Source organism: Nanorana parkeri, unplaced genomic scaffold, assembly GCF_000935625.1.
Source record: "Nanorana parkeri isolate BGI_ZX_2015 unplaced genomic scaffold, ASM93562v1 scaffold60, whole genome shotgun sequence".
Classification (NCBI taxonomy): domain Eukaryota; kingdom Metazoa; phylum Chordata; class Amphibia; order Anura; family Dicroglossidae; genus Nanorana; species Nanorana parkeri.
The window spans coordinates 2717676-2740280 of NW_017306328.1; the positions used below are offsets into that span (position 1 = coordinate 2717676).

The window sequence follows — 22605 nt, forward strand, 5'->3', positions numbered from 1 at the left end:
CCGCACCTGAGTGCCACCATTGGACTGACGGTCATTTTGGTGTCACCCCTTATGAAATGTCGGGCACTCGTTCTTGGACTGAGAGCCCGACGGTGTCACGAGAGAGGAAGGGACCCGGCGGCATACCGCATCCTGCCGGGTGAACGTCCCCTCCTCTCTCTGTCGGCGTCAAAAAGACCACTGCGCATGCACGACCCCGGGTGACACCCAGCCTCACTGAGTGCATGCACAATGTTTTGTGATTGCACTACACCTGAATGCAGGACATTGTATTACCATGCATTCTGCTGTGACAAGACTTCCCAGGTGTCCGCCCCCATCCACTGTGACACCCCCCCACCTCAGAGCTCTTTTCGGCCGCAGCGCTGTAGGAGATCCCGCTCTGTTAAAGCGGCAACGGCATACGGTGGGCCTGGCCGGGAGGCAGGCGACACTGCCGTCGCCGTTTTAACAAACCGGCATCCCCTTCCATGCGGGCTGAAAAGGGCTCGGGGGTCGCTGACGGGCCCCATCTTTGGCCCTCGGGCAATGCCCGTATGCTCAGTCCGCCCCTGGTAGGGGCCCGGCCGGGAAGATTGTGAGCTCTGCTCCTGACCGGGCCCCCCACTGTTGCGGGCCCCATAGCGCCCGCATGGGTCGCTATGGCGGTAGTTCCGCCCCTGGCGGAATGATATCGTCTATAGAGGACTACAACTCCCAGGTACACTTTAAACAGAAAGGCTGAATGAATTCGTCTATAGAGGACTACAACTCCCAGCTACACTTTATACAGAAAGGTGGATGATCGAGCACAGCAAAACTTTATCTGCTGTTTTTTTTTCTTTTACTGACATCGGTCTGCAGGCGGCCGTAAATCAGAGAAAAAACAACAACTTTCTCCCGGAAAGCTTTGCTCTGCTCGTTAGAGCAGAGCAAACCTTTGTCTGCTGTTTGTTTGTTTTTTTCTGACATCGGGCCGCAGGCCGTCATCAGTCAGAAAATAAATAAATAAACCCATAGGAACAAATAGCTAGATTCCTATTGGCTATTTCACTTTGCAATAGCCAACTAGCTATTGCGCCCGCCCTCTGTTGCTGCCAATCAGCAGAGGGGGACCATACTGAATTACATACATATGTACTACATATAGAGTACACACTGCTAATACACTGCAGACAATAGATTTTCAATTATCTTCTGCTTAATAGGGACCCCCCTTGCCCTCACTCACTGCTCACGATGTGCGGGAGAGCAGCGACTAGTCAGCGCTGGTCCGGTGGGAGGAGCTCCAGGTGGGCAACTGCCCAGAGGTGCCGGCCAGCTAAATTAGGACCTGGAGCTCCACCCACCGGACCGGCTCTGACTCGCCGCTGCTCTCAGGCACTGAAGGACGTCGTCGGCTTGTACTTGTTAAAATGCCCTGTATCAGTCCCGATACCCATGCTTGTATCGGTTATAGGGACATCCCTACAATCTGCACATTATGTTGTTACATTCTGCTGAGCTAATGAGAAGCTACTAATTGCATTCCAAGAGTTATTTTGTTTTGTTTCATTGATATTCGAAATAATATCCCCTGGTTTTATTTTTATTATTACCTTTGTTGATCAATATTATTGAAATTTTGATCCGTTTTCTTTATTATCACTGATTATATTTTGATTATTATTTTGCACTGTATTTAGTTATTAAATATATATATTTTTGCACAAAATTGTTCTTTTGTCTTCAGGTTAGCGCAAATAAAGAACTCTTTTGTTTATTTGTGGGAATAAGTTGGGAATCTCCTTAATTACAGATCCTTGCTTGTTTTCATAAATAGAAAACTGTTTATTTTATCAGAGTAAACATTCTGACATATTCCAGCAGGAACACAAGAGGGATAGTGTCACTGATGCATGCATTGTCACACTTCACCATCCTTGTCGCCTCCTCAAATGGTGACAGTACAGTGCATGCATCCTTTATCAGCAGCCACTAATGTGGGGAAAAAAAGCCAAGGTCCCCTGAGCCTGTCCTTGTGCCATACTCACAACAGGTACTCGTTGATGGCCCTCTGCTGCTTGTGTAGATGTCACAAATAAGGCGGTTTGTGGGCAGGTGGAATTCACGTTGAATTTCAACCAGACGAACACTGGCTGGGTATGACCGCCTGCAATGGCTACAGACTTTTCTGGTCTGCCTCAGAAGTTCTTGCAGCCTTGGATACCTGGTTAAGAAACGCTGTACCACCAAATTGAGGATGTGTGCCAAGCATGGTACATGCTTCAACTTTCCCAGTTGTAGGGCGGAGAAAAGGTTGCTGCCATTGTCGCATACAACCATTCCTGGCTCAAGCTGGCATGGTGTTAACTAGACATGTGCGATTCGGTTCTTTCCGAAATTCGTTTCGGACGAATTTTCGGAAATTCGGATGCATCCGAATTACAGCTAAGACGAATGCAAACGAATCCGAAATTCCCGAAATTCGTTATTGGACGAATTTCGTTGCAGCAAAATGACATTAGGGGAGAAAAAATGACAACATTTTACCTCTACAACACATCTATGCTTAAAGTACAAAGGCTATAGAGTAGTGGATAGAGGACAGGCTTGCCATTGTCCCAGGTATTTGACATTCTCAGCTGTCAAATACTACATATTGCATTCATATATATCAAATGCTTCAATGCTTAAAGTTCAGAGGCTATAGAGTAGTGGATAGAGGACAGGCTTGTCATTGCTAACGTCCCAGGTTCAAATCCCGGGCAAGTCAACTAATATTTTAAAAAAATCTTTTTTCATAAACGAATTTCGGCCGAAACTAATTTAATTTCGGACCCGAAAAAGGAAACAAATTTTTTTTGGTTTGTTTCAAAACGAAACTAACCAAATTTTTTTTTTGTTTCAAAACGAAACGAAACAAATTTTTTTTGTTTTGTTTCAAAACGAAACGAAACTAAACAAATTTTTTGCTGGTGCACATGTCTAGTGTTAACCACCTCAGGGACTGCTCCTGCAGAGCTGACAGAATCTCTGTCCCGGTGCGGCTCCTGTCCCCTAGACAAACCAGCTCAAGCACGGCATGGCATCTTTTTGCCTGACCCATTGTGTAGCCCTTTCAATGCTTGCGGTGAACTGCTGGTTCACCGGACAATTCTGCAGAGGCCATTGTGGAGGATGAAGAGGAGGGGGTGGAGCAGACAGATCTCACATCAGCAGCTTTTTGGAGGGGTGGTGGCTGAACAAGCTCCAGCAGGGAGCCCCGTCCTGGATCCCTCCCAGCTGCAAGTAGAGTTACCCAGTGTGCCGTGAAGGAAATATAACGTCCCTGACCATGCTTGCTAGACCACGTGTCAGCGGTAATGTGGACCTAGCTGCTGACTGCCTTGTCTAACGAGGCCAAAACATTGCCTTCCTCATGCTGCTACAGTGCCAGAATGGCCTTACGTGAAAAGAATTGGCGTTTGGGAACCTACGACTGTGGTACAGCACATTCTGCAAACTCACGGAGGGGGGCAGAGTCCACCAGATGGAAAGGCAGCAGCTGTAAAGCTAGCAATTTGGCCAAGCTGGCATTTAGACGCTGAGCATGTGGATTCGGTGGAAGAACCTGTGACACCCATTGCTACACCCTCATCCCTGTCAGTGAAGGTTGTTGACATGGCATGATGTACAGTGGGTGGAGATGACAGATGAGGAGCGGGAAGTGTTGTCCTTTCTATGGTGCTATTGCTAACGGGCTGCGTGGCAGGTGGTCAGATGTCTCTTCAAACACATGGTACCCAAACGGCTGATGTTTCTGCCATGCTTGATCCTCTTGAGACACAGGTTGCAAATAGCAATGCTGCAGTCTGTTGCACATGTGCTGAAAAACTCCCACACAGCTGAGTTCCTGGAAGTATGCTGCGAGACAACAGGGCCCTGCACCAGTGCAGCTCTGCCTTCTGATGCAATGGGCTGGCTGCTCATACGGCTCACCCTGGAGGACATCGTGCCTTGTTGGGGTTGTGCCTCCTCCTCACTTTCCTCCTCTGTTCGATCAGGCACCCAAGTAGAGTCAGTGACCTCATCATCATCTCCCCCTCTGTCCTCGTCACTGGAGCCAACCTGGCAGTATGCTGCAGCTGGAGGAACATGAGTGCCAGTTTGTTGTCCATCATTGGCACCCCCTCCCTCTAGGCTCATGTTACTCCCTTCCTCAACCTCAGAGCCAACATCAGACCATTGGAATTGCTGCGCATCCTCCAGCAGCATGTTCCTGCACATGGGCAGGAAGGTACCAACACATCACATATGGACAGGGGGGTTGGGTCGTACCAACTTTTTCGTACGACCACGGCGGACCCCGCAAGGAGCAGTCACGGACACCTTCCTGATCCCTGACTGTGTGTTCTATGCATGTTATGTGCACTGTGTGTACTATGCGTTTTATGTGCACTGTGTGTGTTATTTGTACTCTGTGCATTATGTGTGCTGTGTGTGTTATGTCTACTGTGTGTATTATGTATCTGTGTGTTATGTGCACTGTGTGTACTGCCTGTGTGCTGTGTGTACATGCAGTGAGTGGAGTCAGTGGCATAACAACCGGGATGGGGGGGAGGAAGACAGTGCAGCTGCCCTGGCACAAAGATGGGGGCGATGGCCATGCAGCAAACACACTGCACACAGAGCTGCACACAGCAGAGGCAAATGGCAGTACGTGCAGCTTCGCGTGTCCAGGAATATACTCTCCTGGGCCTAGCTAGGCTAGAGCTGAGCTAGAGGCTTGCATGTACGAATCTGGGATCCAGGACGTCTATTAAATTGATATGTCCTTTAATTATTTAATAATCAATATTTATATAACTAATATAGCTACTGGAGAACTATGCTAATGCTACAGTCCCTGCAGTCACAGATAGATGGCCTGGGTGAACGTACAGCCTATATTGAAAACTACATGGGTGAATATGCGCCCACATTTAATGATCTGTTTGATGCGTAAACAGAGCAGCAGCAATTGCTATCCCAGCTACAGGAAAAGATTGCGGACCAAGAGGATAGATCCAGACGCAATAATATCAAGTTTAGGGGCATCCCTGAATCGATTGGAGCTGCGGATCTTTCTAGCTATATTCAACGTCTGATCTCCACCTTGCTTCCTAATCAGCCTCCTGCGGATTTGATTATTGATAGACCTCATAGGCTATTTAAGCCCAAACATCTTCCGGAAGCTAAACCCAGAGATGTGATTGCAAGGATCCATTTTTTTCACCTCAAGGAGAAGATGATGTTTTTAACCAGGCGAGCAGAGTCCCTCCCGGAGCCCTACTCTGACATCTCCGCTGCCACAGCCCAGAAGAGGAAGGAATTTGCAACGGTCATGAAAGCACTCAGGGAACGCAGAATCCCATATAGATGGGGATTCCCTACCAAGCTGCTTGCTACTTATAAGGGCAAATTGATACCTCTCCTTAACCCCGCTGATGCTGCAAATACCCTACAATCTTGGGGTATCACCATCCCAATTACACAACCATCTTCCAGACGCAATGCTCCAAGACGTGTGTAAGAGCCGCACTCGGATCGGAGCTGGCGCCGCGGCTCGTGGACACCCTGCGCAGGCGCGCCGCGGGTCTGTAACCCCGGCTCGGCAGGGTAAGAGGGTGACGTCAGCCGCTGCCTTCCAGCTACGTCTTGCACAGACGCATCAGAGGATCCCTCCTTCTCTTCCCCACGCCGCAGCCACGTCGGGCGCAGGAGCGTCACGAAACTCCGCCCCCTCCAGACGCAGTACCCGGCTTAAAAGCCACAGCTGAGGTATTGATCGGCGTCTTCTGTTGTGTGTACAGGACGCTGACCAAACCAGCTCCCTACTCGCCTCACAAAGGACCCAAACACCTATACCTGTCAGGAGACTCCACAACCAAAGCCACCATACCTATCTGGAGACGCCACACCAACGAACCGCAAGTACTCTGGAAATTAATGCTCTGATTAAGAGATTCGGTCAAAACTCAGACGCATGTTGATCTTGTGGGTCTCTTCTAATATATGTGTGATACCCTGACAGCCTATCAAATAGTCAAACTGCCTTTAGGACTCTTACTAAATGTTTTCCATTCTTTACCTTACTTGCATCATAATCTTCCAGTGCAACTAGTACCCTGGTGTTGATCAGAGGTACAGCACTAAGAAGGAGACTGAGTTCACTTATACCAATAGAATTGAATACGGGGTGTGATGCATTGCAGTTTCCTCTTGGCCTTACTTCAAAACTGGGCAGAAAGAGGATAAATTGCTACCTGATTCCCGTCCTACAGCACTAGCTAACACCGCAGTTGAGATCCACTGTAGAACCTACCTCACGTTACTGGCGAGCATTACAACGTGTTCCTCTAGACTGGTCTAGAGGACTCACTTTGCCTGTTGACTCACTTTGCCTGTTCCGCAATGTAATCTGTAGGTCATGTTTTACACCGGCTGGTGTAAAGCTTACATATTCTGGATCCCGTTCCTGCTGTTTGTCCGGAACTACTATTTCCCCCTCAGTATTGTGTGCTAAGCACACTATGTCGTTTTTGGTTATTACGTTTTTTCTTTAAGGAGCTTCCTACTAAAGGGAGCAGTTCTTGTTAGTTTGATATGCTTGGCTTATATTGATGACTTACCTGCTTTGAGTTATGTACCATTATACTACAGAGTGCATATACCTACTGTTTCTTAAAAGGCTCTGGTCAATGTATATGTTTCCCTACAGTGTGGTGGCGACACCTACAGGCATCACATTTTAACTCCTCATGCTGCTCATCATTAGTTCTATTAACGCTAAGGGACTTAATAGCCCTAATAAGTGTTCTATGCTCTGGAGAGAGGCAACATCTCTTCGCTGCGATATTTTGTGTGTCCAGGAGACGCATTTTCATAGGGAAAAACCCCCTGTTTGTAAAAGGAAAGACTTTTCCCACTACTATTTTGCCAATGCTGAGAAAAAAAGAAAAGGAGTGATGATAGCTGTTAAGAATTTATCACGATTCAAGAAAATGAAGTAATATTAGATCCCAACGGCAGATTTATTATACTTGTTGCTACTATTGATAACCATCTCATGACAATAGTCAACCTATATGCCCCGAACTCAGGTCAAAGAAAATGTTTTGCTTCCCTGATGCAGACAATTTCTGCTTCCCGTCGGGGTAATTTAATTATTTGCGGTGACTACAATGCGATTATTGATACGACCCTGGACACTTCCAATAAGTTAAGACGTCGAGACTCTGTCCTCCCCTCTTTGCTTACTTCAAATGATCTGTACGATGCCTGGAGATGCTTACATGGCACTGAGAGGGATTATACCTTTTTTTCCTTTTCACAAAACTCATATTCTAGACTAGATGGCTTTCTGGTGGATAAGCATATTCTCCAACATATCTCAAAAGCAGAGATAGGTTTGATCAGCTGGTCTGATCACGCCCCGGTCTCTATTCACTTATTCCCCGACTCACATACTGGGACCTCTAATATATGGAGACTGAACACTAGTCTGTTATCTATAGGGAACCACCAGGAGTCTTATCAGGTCTGAATTAGATGCATTTTTTGAAACCAATGTTTCCTCTGTACCTAGTCCAATTACTGTGTGGAATGCACATAAAGCATTTGCAAGGGGTATTCTGATTAAAATAGGGGCTCATGAGAAGAAACGAAATGGGGCAATAGATTCTATTCTTTCCCGTATTAGGGTTCTGAAATGTAGAAACAAAGCGGATCCCTCGCCCACAGTTGCACAAGATATACGTTCCCTGAGACAGGAACTCAGCCTACTCCTAACTAACCAACATGACTATATGATTAAAAGACTAAAACTGAATTATTATAGCCAGGGTAATAAAGCAGGGGCTTTTATAGCTAAACAATTTAAACGTAGAAACGAGTCGCATACAATATCGTACCTGACAGACAACTCCGGAACGCGTTTGTCAAATCCTTTAGATATAGCCAATAGCTTTGCCAAATTTTACTCCACATTATATAATCTACAGGATTCATCTGATGCCCCCTAGTCCCACCTTGGAGGACATAAATACATTTTTGGACTCAGTGCAACTCCCCTTACTTCCCTCTGATTTTTCAGATGCAATTTCTGCGCCTTTCTCTGTATCGGAGGTCACCAAGGTTATCCATGACCTACCTTTGCACAAAGCTCCAGGACCTGATGGTTTCAGTGCGGAATACTACAAAATATTTACCACATCACTGGCCCCACACCTGTGCCAGTTAGCAAATGAGGCTGCTACTTCTGGTCAGTTTCCTAAGGAGTCTTTGGAAGCACTTATAGTCACCATCCCCAAATCTAATAAGCCTGCTGACAACCCAGCTAACTATAGACCCATCTCGCTCTTGAACACAGACCTAAAAATGTATGCCAAATTGATAGCTAATAGACTAATGCATATTATTCCGCACCTTGTCCACCCAGACCAAGTGGGGTTTGTGCTTGGGAGACAAGCTCCGGATGGTACTAGGAGACTTATAGACATCCTCCAATATGCCTTAGACGCAGAGAAGGCTTTTGATAGGGTTCACTGGGGATACCTCAGAGCCGCCAAATTCGGGATCACTGACTTTCTAGGTACTGCGGTTGGGTCTCTCTACACCAGGGGTGGCAAACTCAAATTCATCGGGGGCCGCATCAGCAGTATGGTTACCCTTAAAGGGCCGGTTGTATAGGACTTGTACGGCTCTCACGGGGGACCCGAACGCCCCGGATCGCCTCTGTAGTCCGGCCGGTCACAATCAGGCAGCGGCGCTTTCCTCTAAACAGGCAGATTAGACGGCCGCTTGCAGGGGCCTCCCGGGGTCCTAGCGAGGAGGAAGCAGCCGTCTAACCTACCTGTTTATTGGCTGCCGCTGCCTAATTGTGACTGGCCCGGATCGCATACCAAGGCGATCCGGGTCAGTCGGATCTATTTCAATTGGTGGTCCCTGAACGCAGTGGTGTATTGGGGCTGCCCTAGACAAGGCAAAAAACTCGGGCACCCACACTAAATTTACCCCACCCCTTCCTGTTTAATACTTTTTGCGTGACCTGTCAGTCGCTGGATACAGTGCAAACACTGTATCCAGCTTTTGACATGTTCCGCTATTAGCATAGCAGGAAAGCTGTGGTCTCAGGATTTGCAGGTGAGCTTAGCAGGATTTGTGGTGAGCTCTGCGGGGTCTATGGTGGGCAGAGCCCACCACAGATCCTGCACAGGCTCAAGACCCTGCCAAGCCTCCCACAGATCCTGCACAGCCCCCTGGAGGCCCTGCAGTCTGCAACTGAACCTTGGCAAAATGTGGTGGCTGCTGTGCGGGCCACATTACAAGGTCTGGCGGGCCGGATTCGGCCCGCGGGCCTTGTGTTTGCCACCCCTGATCTACACTACCCCTAGTGCCAGAGTGATGACCTCAGGGCTACTATCGACCCCCTTTAAACATAAGTAATGGCACCAGACAGGGCTGCCCTTTATCCCCTCTTATTTTTGCATTGACAATAGAGCCCTTGGCAGCAGGGCAGCAGCTATACGCCAATCCTCTGAGGTCAATGGCATACAAATTGATAACTGCACATATAAGATTGGATTATACGCTGATGATGTCATATGAATCTTAAAGCTAAAAGTTGGTTTGCCAAATGTGGTATTTTCTGTTTTTCATGCGATAACACAATGTTGGATCAACCAGCACCCGTTTTTCTTTTAGCAGTGAGACCTTTGTACAAGGATTCCCTGGTCATCCTGACTACCAAGGCCATTATAAGTGGAAAGTAACAGAGTATTAATTTTCACTGCATAGAACTGACATGGCTGCCTTTATAAACATACAAAGAAACATATAATAAAGGGTCAGTCCTCCCAAAAGTTGTGTACAGAGTCAGCTTTATATGTCTTTGATACTCCAATAGTGAGATCTACCTTCCATCGTTCCCAGTTCTATTCCTTTTCTATTTTGCATATTCTTGCTCACCTTTATGTGTTCAACTCCTTCTGCTATATTCTATGTCGTATAGTAAGAAATCAATAGGGAGATCAAGAACCCTTTATAATTGCCACAGCTGGGGAGGAGGCACAGGAATTCAAGGGCAGATCTTTCCAGTAGAGTCCTTATGAGATATAACTCACGTGGGTTAACTTTCCAGCATTAATCAAAAATTGAAATCTCAGTTTCTAGGTGGATTGCTCCTTTACAGAAGCTCTATAGTGCCAGTTACAACTGGCCAATAACATTGTATTAGTCATGTTACATAATGATCATGCGATTTCTCCTGGAGAGGCAGTTTAGTGTTCAGGCAAAGCAGTTGAGTCAGTAGCTATGCATGGACACTGAGCCTTCTCTTCAACAGAGACCACATGCATATATTAGGTAACATGACTGGCTAAAAAGAAATTCAACGTATTTTTGATCCGTTTCTATCTTTTGTACACATCATTGTGGGATGGATAGATAGATGGTGAAGAACATACCTCCAGGCAGGGGCAGGTGTACATAATCAATGGACTTGTTTTAGCTACTTTATTTGCCTTCTATAGTCTGTAGAGTCTGAGTTACTATAGCAGATGTCAGGACTTCCAACTCACTCACCAACAATAAGTTTATAGTCTCTGTGCAAGATCTATTAATATTTCAGTAATGTTTCCACTTACGAGATAGGAACTGAACAGCCACTGTAATCCGCTGTAGATATATAAAGCAATATTTTTCCTTTTCCAAAAAAAAAAAAAGTGGTATCGGTGCATCCCTAATTATAAGTGCTGATAAGTTGGTCCGTGAGCTTTATGGACATGGAGCCTCATTGCGCTTGGCGGGCAGCCGATCCCTGGAGCCACTGATATGCTGAATTGGTCTGTGAAATTATCGGACCTGTTGCCGGCGCCGCAGTGCGCTTGCGCGCAGGCTTGAGCCCTTAACACGCCCCCGGAAGTCCGATGATGGAACGAGTCCGAAGGATTGATAGAACACCTGCAGGATCACGTTCTAGGGGCGTGATAGTGACGTCACGCGTCGCTTTCCTGAGTTCTCTCTTAGTGCTCCAGTGCTCCGCCTCCTCCTGCACTGACAGTCACATCTAAAGCTGCGGGGTCCACAGGCTCTGGAATTGGAAGGTAAGGATCCGCATTCCGGTTCCTGTCGGAATGGAAATCTCGTTTTATATACAACCCGTAGGAAATAAATGTCATTTTTAAGCAGGTAGCTGGGCAATTTTGGTGTTTCATGGGTATTTTACCGTGATCTCTAATCACACTAGAGGAGGTGAGGCTACAGGAGGCCAGATCTGATGGCAGATGTTTGTTTAAATTTATTTCCAGAGTGTTGGGTTTCTCATTTTAGCAAGGCCAATGACTGAATACTTTGCGAGAGCAGCAGACCAGCTGTACGTGTACTTTATATAAGATTGCATAATGACAAGTGAGTAGATCCGGGAGCCTTCCGGCCTGATTTCACTATCTGCAGTGTGTTAGAGAGTCCTCTTTTGTGTGCATTGAGCCTTCTGCAAGGATGCAGTAGTATGTATGATTCACGTAGATGAGTCCCAGCTTGCAGGTCTCAACAATGTCTTGGAGGTTAGCCTCTGTAGCTCTGCCCATCTTGTGTACTGTATACGTACGACATCTTTGAAAGTCTCTGTTTCTGTCTCTCTCGATCGAAAGCCAAGCCTATAGCGTCTTCACGCATTATTGTACAACCCTGTGTGATTAAAAAAATTGCAGTGTTCAACAGCATTAGATAGATCGTCTTGAAATGAGCCCTCAGTATGTCGAATTTAATAGTAGTAATAGTAGTAATAATATTGTTACTGAGTCCACACTTAGTACAGTTGATTATTTTGTGCACATTGGGCAGTGTTGCTCAAGGTCATAATGGGCCATTACCAGCATTTGCTATCTACCTGTTAAATACTATCTGGATCTAGCATTACAGCTATGAATCTGATCAACTGGAGGAGTGAGTCGGATACAAAAAAAAAAATCACGTTATGTGCGAAGAAATATTTGTGCTTTCATTTAATTATTTCTGTGCTCTGCTTTATGAATGAGAAGATTCTAGAGCATTTATGTCATGTGTGTCTTTTATAAAGCAAGGGCAAAGAGAGCCATTTGTGGTGCTCCTGAAATATGGTGTCATTTGACCCTGAGTATGAAGGGCGCCCCTCATTTGGCATCTGTCCATCAGGTTGACAGCGCATGCCCACACTTGCAGATCATTATAGGATAGCTTCATGCTGTTATGATTTTATTTAAACTGAACTCCAGGCAGACCTAAAAAAGCAGTTAAGGCAGCTATGTATTCATTAACCATTTCGCTGCCAAGCCCTCCTGAACGCTTTCAACCTCAGCTGGCCACACCATTTTTGCAATTTTTCCCATTGTTTTCATTCTCTACTGCGTTGTAGCGTTTGTTAAAAAAACCCCCAAACCATATATTTTCTGAAAGCACAGGCCTGGTCGATAATAAACCGATAAAAATACACAATTAAATTGATAAAAGCACACTAAAATCAGTATCGGTGCACACAAAACATAATTTTCTGACTAAATCTAAAAGATACAACTATTGAGTTAATAAATAAGAAATATTTGTAAATTGCGCCTTTTTGCAAAACGGTAAAAAAAATTGAATGCAAAACTGTAAATAATCAACTAATATTGAAAATCGATTGTGCACTCTGGTGTGTATGAGAAAATAATAAAGGCATACATTTAATCGCGACACAGCGTATCAACGCACGGCAATGCACTGCCCCACGGTTAAATTAATGTTATTTTAAAAAGAAAAAAATCAAGCACTGTGATGCGTTCTAACAACGCACATGCGATGTCAGACACTGATGACAGCTATTATTTTACAGGGTGCCATCTGGGGGAACCCTTCTGATATAAGTTCATGGTTGCTAAAGCGACCATGAGCTTATAGCAGAAGGGAGATAAAGACATAAAGGCTTACTGATGTGGCCTGCTGCAAACTGTTGTGTTCCGCCGTTAGCCCTACGTCGGTGGCAGCGAAATGGTTAAAGCCCATTACCTCTGCACTGTGAGGCTTAACCATTCATTTTTGTCTAGGGGGATTCTTTAGAGCAGTTTTACTTATCTGATCACACTATCCCCTGTAGACCGGCAGCTACAGCAGCATCCTCCTGCCTCCTCTGGTGCTCAGGGGCCCTCTGACATCATCACGTCATGACATGAGGATGCTGAGGGACAGTCCACAAGCCAGAGTGGAGGGGAAAGAGTTGGAAAAGTGTTGACCGCAAGGGGAGCAGGGATCAGGTAAGTAAAACTGCTGTAAAGAATCCCCCTAGACAAAAAATAAAAATTGAACATTTATCCATTGCAGTGCTGGGGCAGTTCCATTGCAAGGGTAGAGGGTAGGGTTTGGACATGTGCTCATATATTTTCCCCACTATAGGGATACAAGCCTTAGTTAGCAATGGCATGATAAATATTCATTTCATGTTCTTCATAATATTAAGAAACTGACCTGACATCATGATTTTGTATTGCTTTAGAAAAAATGTGACCTGTCCCTTTCAGAAAAAGTATCGGTAATTGGTATCGGTGAGTACTTGAAAAAAAGTATCGGTACTCGGTCTTAAAAAAAGTGGTAGCGGTGCATCCCTACCCATTACCCTAAGGAGAACTATGGGGAAAATCCTTAACCCCATAATTCTCCTTTTAAAGTTGAACTTCTCACTGCACTGCAAGGACTAAATGGAAAAGTATTTTTATATACCTGATTCCCACTCCTGCAAGCTTCCTCCAGGTTACCAGACCGTGTGTGGGTTACAGAAGGGATAGGGCTATAGTGAAACTACGAATGCAGTCATGTCTATGGTTGTCATTGCAATGCCTGATGGGACTGCGCAAGTGCCGAGGTTGCCTGAAGTCTGAACGCAACCTCAAGATTAAACAGATGTTTTCTGCTTAACATTCGAGCGCTGACCACAGATGCAGTAAAAAAGGATTTCATACCTCTGGGGCCAATACCAGAGTATTAAAAGTTACATACAAACAGTACAAGACATGCTGCTCAACCAAAAAAAGCACAAGATTATTTAAATCTGACGTGATAAAAACCGAGCACAAGATGCAAAAAAAATAGTATAATAAAACTGGCATAGATAAAGGCGTAGCAATTGTGGTGTTGGGCTATTCTGAATACTGTATTTGAATGTTCTGCATGTACTCTAATATGAATAGCCAGGAAAAAAGTGCACATGATCCACCAACTACTGTTGAGTCGAAATTACAGAAATTGGCAGCTCATCTGCACTGTCATTCGCCAATGTATTTATTTTTTATTTATTGGATCAGTTTGTTCCTCTGACATGTTTGTTACATAAATTATTTTGTGAAAAATGTCTTTCTGTTTCGGAGAGATTCAGATGGAGATCTACATAATTTAGTTGAGTTCCTCAATTTCTTATTTCCAGGTATTGCCTTCCATTTTGAATATTTTGAGGCTAATATTCACTTTTTAGCCGTTGTGATCTTTGTTACGTTGCTTTATACCAAACCAACAGACGGCAATTCTCTCCTTCATTATAGCAGTGCGCATCTTAAACACCTCATTGAAAGCCATGACTGAGATTAAAGTCCGTGAGAGGTTTGGCACATTTTTTTTAATGTGGCTACTCTAGATAGATACTGGCATTTGCACTTTACAAGTAGGCAAACTATGTCAGACTCCATGTACAAAGAAACATAAGTCAAATCTGACCACTTTCATACAGACTTTCAGTGAGGCTTTAGCAGGATTTACACGAAAGCCCTCCCTATTAAACCTGAACATGTTCGCTGATTTCAGTTTTACATGCCATTGTCAAAATGGGCGCTTTGCATATAGCACAAATCAAACAGTCCAGACATATTTAGTACAGGTCGATCCAGTACAGAAATATGGTTGCACACGGTTTAAATTTTTCAGCAAAATGGGTACCTATAAGGCCCCATTCACACGAGAAAAAGCCGGCACATACAGCTCCGCGCTGCATGCGCGGCCATATCGGGCAGCTCCTGGGAAGGACGGGTGCTGTGTGTGATTAGTACGCAGCCCCTGTCCTTCTCTATGGGAGTACGCAGCCATACGCCGCCCTACGCTCACCCGCCCTGCACGTCCGTGCGGGTGTCTGTACTTGTACGCTGACGGGATGGATCCTGCCTGCGTCCGAGCCGGGACACCAGCACCAGTACGGACCTGCACTTTGGGTGAGCGTAGGGCGGCACACGCAGCACCTGTCCATCCCGGGAGCTGCCAGATATGGCCGTGCACGGAGCTGTATGTGCCGGCTTTTTCTCGTGTGAATGAGGCCTTAATGTTGTAACTGCAACATGTGCAACTCAACACTACTTTCTAACATTGACATACTGGATAAATCAGAAGTTATTTCATGTGAAAAATTAATTAATGCCTATCTTCCTTCCTTACTGCTTTAAAAAAAAAAAAGGAAATTGCATGAGCCTTACTTTTTTTTTTTCCCATTTAAAAGTTTTTATTTTGTTGAACATATCAAAGACATACATTGGGATCACACAGAGCACATAGATAAGTTTATCACATATCATCTGACATCCATACATCATTCAGGCGATTTGCCGCACAACGGTTAGGCAGCTAGGCTAGGCCAATGCACATTACAATGTGGATCTCTCATTTGGCATTTCCTGGTAAATACGGTCACAGTGCTACACATTAAGAACATCTTGTGGTTTACATAGGGCGTTGGAGATGACATGCATAATTATCAAACCTTCAGGTCAGTGGTCTAAGCCCAGCCGGGCAGATACTTGGCCTGTGATAGCTATCTTCAGATACATAAAGAAACAGGGAATGGGATAACATAGATCTGGAGAGAAGGATGTCAGGGGTAAGTATAGAGATAGTAAAGGTGAAAGACAGGAAAAAGGGAGTCCCTATTGGTAAAATCACCGAGTGCTCCCAGGCAGGCTCGAGGATGTGTTTTCATGGGGGGAGGTCCTGAAGTGCACTCAGCGGACCATCCTCCCGTGGGGCGTAGAATCCCTCACCCTGAAGGGAGAGTCACTGAGATTTAGTAGGTACCTTGCTCATTCTCCAGTCTTCTATGTGGGTTTTCGCGTGAGTTCCGCATATGTCTGTCCCTGGCAGAAGTGGGTCCAAGATACAGTCTGGAGAATTTGGTAATTTTGTCTTGTTTGATAAAAAATAGTTCTTCCATTTCAGCGATGTAATTCACCTGAGTGATCCAGTCGGTGAGAGATGGAGGCCTCACCTCTCTCCAGAGTCTAGGTATCAGTGATCTTGCTGCATTGATCAGATGTTTATAGAGAGATTTTTGAGGTCCTCCATTTCCCTCCTTCCCGGAGAAGAAGCAGGTAAACCCCCGGATTAAATTCAAGCTGTTCCCCCGTAATTTGACCGATGAGTTTGTGGATCCGACTCCAAAAAGGTTGGAGAAGGGTACACTCCCAGAAAATGTGTAGGGGCGTGCCGAGGTGCACCGCCAACAGGTCTCTGGTACTGCCGGGTCTATTTTATGGAGCAGTGCTGGGGTTCTGTACCAGCGGGATAGGATTTTAAAATTGGTTTCTTGGGTCCTGCAGCTCACTGAACTTTTGTGTGCCCCATTGCATGCCGATTCCCATGTGTCTTCCGGTATATCCAGCTCCCTCTCCCAGGTAGCTCGCAGGGTGTCGGTTTGAGCGGGTTTAGCAGGACACACCAAACTGTAGGTCCAGGATATTAGATGTCGCGAAGGGCCTTTGCCTGAGCATGCCTTCTCAAAGCTGGTCATGTCTCGTGCAAAGCCGCCTCGTCTTTCTGGAGCAGTGAGGTCGTGTCTCGCCTGTAAATAGATCCACCAAGGGAGCAGTCCTGTCTTGGAAAGAGGAGCTAGATCTGCTTTGTTGAGGAAGTGGCCATTTTTATAGAATGACTGCGCTATCAGCTGAGCCAAGGGTGTCCAGTGGAAAAGACAGTCTGTTGTGAAACTAGGGGCGAAGTCCGGATTATGGGTAAGTGGGCTGTTCGGGGTTGTGAGGACGCCCCTTCTCCGCTGGGTGGAGAATTCTCTCAGAGTTGCTACAATCAATGGGTGAGTGGTGATGTGCGGAGGATTATGTCGGTGAAGCCATGTCAGAGCCGACACAGGGGGAGCATTGTCCCAGTGCGTTTCCATGGTGACCCACAATTTAGATGGTGCGTTGACATGCCAGTCTATTATCCGGCATAGATGGGTTCCTAAGTAGTAGCCCGGTATGTCTGGCACGTTAAGGCCGCCATGGATCTTGGGGGCTTTCAGTAATGACCACGCTATTCTCGGGTGTTTGTCTAGCCAAATGAAGCGTTTAAATGTCTTCACTAGATTTTTAAGGTACTGTCTGGGGAGTTGGATAGGGATTGCTTGGAACAGATAAGTCTTGGAACCTCCCGAGAAATCTCGGGAGGACGTTCATTTTGATTATAGCTGCCCTGCCAAACCAAGAGCATGTCAAGGACCTCCATCGGTGTAGATCCTGGGTGATGGTCTGGATCATGGGCACAAAATTCAGGCGGAATAGCTCCAAAGACGAGTTTGGTAGTTGGATGCCCAAGTATTTGACCGCTGAGGAGACCCAACTATATGTAAAGGCACTCCTCAGTTCCAGAGCAGTCTCAGGAGGTAGACCAACGGCAAGTGCTTCTGATTTGGCATAATTAATGGACAGATTGGACAGCGTGCCATATTCCAGGAACAGGGAGCGTCGTTTCTGTAGGGACGCCAGGTGGTCAGTCAGGAAGAACAGCATGTCGTCTGCGTAAGCCGCAACTTTGTGTTCGTGGCCACTAATGTGTACACCATGTATCTGGGGGTCAAGTTGTATCAGTCTGAGGAAGGGTTCCAGTGTCAGGATAAAAATGGTGGGTGACAAGGGACATCCCTGCCGTGTGCCATTGGTAATGTAGAAGGGTTGGGAAAGACAACCTATCGTACGAACCCTAGCCCAAGGTCAGGAATAGATGAAAGTAGTCACTCGCACTCCATGATATTAAAGTCAATGCTGTTTATTGACTGAGATAACACACATCTCCTTAGCGACGTTTCGAGACCATGCGGTCCCGTCCTCAGGCAAACAGAGAGTGGGTCAAGCAACAAAATCAAACAATAAATACAGGTGAAACAAAATCAAACCACCAATCACAATGCAGTTAATACCTCCTCCTCTGACGTCCTAACGACGTGATTCACACCATGCTGCCCAGGTGCAATTAGCTATATGCTGAACACATGATACAGTTGCATACTGGTAAAATACCTTGTCCGTAGTGGTGATCTTGCATTGCCCGAGATCTACCTGCTTTTTTCCGATCCGTGTCATCCATGGATCCGAGTTGCATCCTGCTGGCTGCTCATGTCTAGGGGACCGGCTCTCACGGTGTACGCGCAGTGTGTTGTCTGCGCATATATATTACCAAAGGTCATTGTGCCGTCCGTCAGTCAATGAGTGTCAGGAACCCGGATCTGGTGACCGATCGGTTGCTAGGTAATCGGGCAACGCTTGTCACTTGCGGAAAATAAAAGTTTAAACATTTTTTTATTATTAAACAATGCAGCGAAATATATGACATACAACTTCAATCTGATGCAACAAAAAATAAAATGTAACAACCGTCCTGGTACATTGTATCGAGCAACCAGAACGTTCACTGCATCTTATATACTCAGTGTTCCACTTAGCTAAAGATAGAAAAGCAAAATAAATAAGGCAGGGGGGGATATATTTATACACAGTGTCTTGCAGTATAGTTGTACTCAGAGTGGTGTAGTTGAAGGGATACTATTCCCATGTTTATGGAAGAACTTTGATTATATAGCAGGTCAAAGTATGTGTATCTGTCGCTACAGATTCTTCTTTGGGCTTCCAGCCTAGAGACGCAGGCGCACAAAAGCAGCAAGTGCTCCATCCTTTCTCTCTTCCGTTTGGCCACAATCGATATGAGACGGCCTCTTCCAACACAATTGTGAGCTTCCCAAACCATCATCGGAGAGGGGACACTACCAGCGTTCAGCTCAAAATATGTGCGTAAGTCCGTCTCAATGGTAGATATGACACTCAAATCTGCCAAAAGGGTGGAGTTCAGCCTCCACGTGGATTGGCGGGAAATCGTGGGCTGTAGGGTGAGGGTAGTGAGGACTGGTGCGTGGTCAAAAGTAGTGATGTTACCTATGTGGGCACGCGTCACCTTTGGTAGGTCTCATTGTGTGATGAAGATGTAATCAATGCGGGAGTATTTTGAGTGCAGGGGGGAGAAGTACGTGAAATCCCTACCGTCTGGGTGCAGAGTGGGCAACGTATCAAAGAGGTTTAGGGCTTGAAGTTTGGACTTTAGGAATTTAAGTGTCCTGTAAGGCAAGGATGATCTCTTGTCAGATGTGTCGATCAGTGGGTTGAGTGCCACAATAAAATCGCCCCCCAGAACCACCATGCCCCTCGACACCTCCGCCAGTTTAGTAACGAATGTGGCAAAAAAGCAAGCATGTTGCCGGTTCGGCAAGTAAATACACGCTATGGTCAACGGGGCTCCCGCTAGGGTGCCCGTCAGCATGAGGTAGCGGCCTCCATCGTCTTTCGTTTCGGTGTAAGGAGCAGTGTATCAAGATGGAGACCCCCTTAGATTTATTGGAGGGCGAAGAGGCATGGTGGGCTGCGGGATAGCGATAGTTGTGAAGTTTGGGCAATTTTCCATGCTTGAAATGAGTCTCCTGTAAGAGCGCTTTGGAGGCTCTGTGGTGGTGGATGTCCCCCATTATCTTAGTCCTCCTCTCCGGGGAATTTAGGCCCCTCACGTTCCAATAGTGGAGGACCAAGTCCGCCGGGTACGCCATGGAGAGGTGCGAATGGAGTGTGCCCAGATGTACCTCTGTGTAGTTGGGTGGGTGTGCCTGGCGGAAGGTTGTTCAAGGGTCCCCACGGGAGAAGTAGAGCCGCCAGAGAGAGTACAGGGCCTAGGGAGGACGAAAGAAGAGAAATTAAATGGGTAGCTGGATGGAGGGAGGAGAGAGGTTCCTCAGGTAGGAGAGACACCAAACCAATCTCGGGGGGATAGGTTTAGACAAACTACAGCAACAAAAAAACAAAATGAAGAACTCGGTGTGTCACCAACTAGTATATACTAGTATACACTACCCCTCCGGTGGATCGTCTGCCTAACTGTGGGAGATGGTCCGCGAACAGTGGTACCAGTGGTACGAGTGGAACCTATCTGGTAGGTATTGGGGTATCGTAGGAGACGGGTCCGATGCACCTGGCGGAAAGGAAGGCGCGAGAATGGGGTGAAACAATAGTTAGGTTTTAGAACACAAACTGGTATACAATTCCTCCAACAACTAAGGTCTGGCCAGGTCAGTACCCGAGACCCAACAAGGGAGGCTTTGTAGGGTCCTACAACCCACTTGAAGTACTGAGCTAAATTATTCTTCTGCAGGGGGAGCAACAAAAAGTAGACTGGCAAGGAAGCCTTGGGGGCCGGCAACTCCCAAAGAGCTGCAGACCCCCCAACACCCCCACAGGCAGCAAGGCTCATGCTGCTCGAGTCCTACCATATCTCAGCTTGTGACACATATAGTAAATATACAGTTGGTATCGTAAGGAATGCAGGCAAATATAGGATGCAGTAATAAATGGCAAAGCAGTTCTATGTTTAGACAGGCCTGCGGTGGCGTATGGGAACTGTAAAGAGGTTCTAAGAATTACGGTCCATTCTGTGTGATAGGGGATCGCCTCGTATAATGTGGGGGCTTGTCTTGTCCCCCTATTGCGGTACACCGGGGGGGTAAGAGCAACATAGATCGTGGTAGAGCGACTGCAAAGATACTTAGCTCAGTCTAGGGGGTAGATGGATCAACGTGGGAAGGAGTCATTGCTGCTAGTGTCCCCCGTCTGGGACCCAATAGCCAGAAGGGACCGCTGTTTCTTCTGTCTGCGGGAGTTGGGGACGCTTGAGCGGGATTGATCCATGCGGGCGCAGGAGGGCTCCAGGGCGTCCTGCAACAAAGAGGGCCTGGTGTGTGCCGGCGAAGAATACAGATCCAAATACCAGTCTTGTATGACAACCTCAGGCAGGTCCAGTCTGGCACAGAAGTCGTTGATGTCTTCCGGTAGGCGCAGGGTGGCCGTGTTAGGCTGAAAGGGAATCGCCATCTATGGGTAATGCCGTGATCTCTGAGGCAATCCAGTAAGGGGTGTATTGCCCGGCGTTGTTGCAGGGTAATTGCAGAGAGATCTTGGAATAATTTCACTTTGCCATCTGCCATCCAGAAAGACAGCACCCCTTTGTCGTGCCTTTAGCAAGATCTCCTCCTTCAGTGGAAAGCTCTGGAGGCAGCAGATGATGTCTCGGGGCAGCTCATCCTGTGCAACCCGGGGGTTTCAGGGCCCTGTGTGCCCTCACTAGGTTAATCGGCGATTCAGCAGGCCTGTCCAGCAAGTCATTAAATATGATCATGAGGACCGTGGGAATGGCCTCTGGCATGTAGGTCTCCATCACTCCCCGGACTCTGTTAGATCTCCTTCCGCGGTTATCCAGGTCTTCTAAGTGGCGCCTCATCTCTATCAGGCTGCGCACTGTGCAATCCTGCTGGGTGTGTAAGGCCTGTATCTCCTCACCCTGCTTGCGGCCAGTGCGTTCCACCACATGGATGCGGCGTCCCATGTCCTGCAGGTCTTTCCGCAGCTCTGACCCCGCATGCAAAGGGTCCTTTTAATGTCGGAAGCTACCGAGGGGAGCTCCGCGCGTGTCTGCAGGTGTTGGAGGAAGGGTGAGAGTCTGGAGGCTCAGGACCCGTGCTGGGAGAGGATATGTGAAGGGGTTCAGTGGCGGACGGGCCCGGCGCCATTTTGAGCGACATTACTTCGTCTGCAGCGGGCCGCTGCGTGCGGAAAATGTCCGGTATCCGTCCACTCAGCTGCGTGGTGTAGTGGCTGGTGTCTGCTGCTGCCCAATCTTAACCATTGTGGGTGTAAAGATGTGGATGAAGCGTCGGTTAGGTCTCGGGTAGCCGGAGCTCTGCTAGTGTGCGGCCATTCTCCTCGCGGTGCAAGCCACGCCCCCGAGCCTTACTTTTTTCTGCAGTCTTCTGGTTGGCCCAAAGATGTCATGGGTCCTTCCTCATCTTCGTCGGTGGTAGCAGTGGCTATTCCTTACTCCTGGACAACACTGCCCCCATGTACTGACACGAGCGCCACACTTTCCAGGAGCAAAGTAAGCACAGGCTTGTGTTCTGACATGCTCCTGGGGAGCAGGGACGTATCTGCCGCAAGGCAAACAAGGCGTTTGCCTTTGTCGGCCTTTTCCAGGGGGCCGGCACCACCCCCAAAACAGTGTGGCGAGCCAGGCTGCACAGAATCTGGCATCCTCAGCTGCCTCGTCTTTGGTAGGCAGCTTGGGAGAAGGAGCTGGCGGGGGCAGATCCCCTGTCCTTTCAGATTTTGTCGGGCAGCTTGGAAGGAGATTTGCAGCGCTTGCTGGCTGATTTTAGTTTAGTTTTAGTTTTGTTGTAGTGTAGTTGTTACTGTCTGTGAGGGGCTGGAGGAGGCTGGGACCCCGAAGCGCGGGTGAGGGGCTGGAGGAGGCCGGGGGCCCAGAAGCGCGGGTGAGGGGCTGGAAGAA

The 22605-nt window shown here is 47.1% G+C and overlaps 1 protein-coding gene across 1 annotated transcript in view; it reads left to right on the forward strand.

The window, feature by feature from the left end:
* The first annotated feature begins 10995 nt into the window (after window positions 1-10995).
* Window positions 10996-22605, forward strand: part of LOC108804463 (voltage-dependent anion-selective channel protein 1) — a 105959-nt gene continuing 94349 nt past the window's right edge. Inside the window, exon 1 of the mRNA XM_018576219.1 lies at window positions 10996-11084. The gene's annotated coding sequence lies outside the window, so the exon portion shown is untranslated. The remainder of the gene's footprint in view (window positions 11085-22605) is intronic.